Below are 1,644 nucleotides of genomic sequence, written 5' to 3' on the forward strand. Positions count from 1 at the left end.
GAAAGCGACGTCCCTGGCGCTACGGAAGCATGGTACGCTTCGACAAGAGGTAGAAACGCCTTTAGGTTTGTCACTCGCTCCCAAGTGTTCTCCTCGCTGCTGCATCCCCTCCATTTCACCAAGTACTCTGTGTGGTCTTTCTTCGCGGTACTCGTCACTCGGTTATCTAGGATTTCTTCAGCCACCTTCTCCTTCGTCTTCTTCAATTCGAGTTGTGGGCGGCTGGGTTGATTGCGGGTATCGTCTTCCCTGTCAGCTGAATACTTCTTCAATCGGCTGACATGGAAAACGTTGTGGATCTTCCACCACGGCGGCAACTCCACCTTGTACGCCACCGTCCTAATACGCCTACAGACAGGCAAAGGACCAACATATTTCTGCATCAACCGAGGATCTCTCCACCTTGATGACTTTGACAATTTCGGATTCGGGACCTTCACCAGCACCAGGTCTCCCGCATTGAACTCAATGAAGCGGCGATTCTGATTTGCATACTTCTTCATCCGCTTCTGAGCTGTCTCCAGGCAACTTCTAACGATATCAACATTCTTCTTCCACTCCTGGGAGAAACGTCGAGTAAGAGGGGATCTCACACTTTGGGGAATGTCAAGAGTGTGAGGAAGGAGCGGCTGCTGCCCAGTAACGATTTCAAAAGCGCTCTTGTTGATGGTGGAAGAGCTCTTTTGAACATTGAAATATAGCTGAGCGACATCCAAGAGCTTCACCCAATCCTTCTGCGTACCTCGCACAAAGTGCCGAAGGTAGTCCTCCAACATAGAATTAAAGCGTTCTGTCTGACCATCGGACTGTGGATGATAGCTCGAGCTCATGGAACGTGTGGACCCGAGAAGTTTGAACAACTCGGTCCGGAAGACGCTAGTGAATCTGGAGTCACGATCACTGACAATATCTTTTGGCAGTCCCCAATGCTTGACGATGTGCTTGAAAAAGAGATGAGATGTCCCTTCTGCTGTAACGTGTTCGGGTGCTGCGATAAATGTAGCATATTTTGACAAACGATCTACCACGACGACGATAGAGCCTAAGTTCTCGACCTTAGGCAATCCAGAGATGTAATCCATGGAGACGCTCTCCCATGGACGCTTTGGGATGGGAAGTGGTTGCAGCAGACCGGCCTTCTTCTGATGGTCTGCCTTGTCCTGCTGACAAATCAAACAAGTGCGGACATGCATCTCGACATCGTCCCGCATTTGTGGCCAATGATAGGCCCTCCGCACCGAAGCAAACGTGCGCTCCTGTCCTTGGTGTTCCGCCCAAAGTGTGTCGTGGCATTCGGAAAGAAGTGATTTCCGTAGGTCCCCGCCTCTCGGAACGTATACGCGGTTTCCCTTGGTCATCAGCAATCCATCCTCGATCCAAAAGTGTCGAGCCTTGCCCTGCTCGACAAGCCGAATCAGGCGTCGCGCCACGGGATCTCTCGATAGTAACACCCGCACCTGATCCTTCGTAGGGATAGCAGCCGCGCTAGAAGAGAGTGCTGCTATCGACTCCAAGTTCGCCAAGACCGCCCTGCGGCTCAAGGCGTCTGCTGACTGCTTCCTAAGCTCCACAAGCTTAGGTTGCGGTATTCTGTACGGTGCCCCAGCGGGCGGTCTCGTGCCAGGCACCAACTCAATCTCGTGA

Source organism: Sesamum indicum, unplaced genomic scaffold (genome assembly GCF_000512975.1).
Source record: "Sesamum indicum cultivar Zhongzhi No. 13 unplaced genomic scaffold, S_indicum_v1.0 scaffold00172, whole genome shotgun sequence".
Classification (NCBI taxonomy): domain Eukaryota; kingdom Viridiplantae; phylum Streptophyta; class Magnoliopsida; order Lamiales; family Pedaliaceae; genus Sesamum; species Sesamum indicum.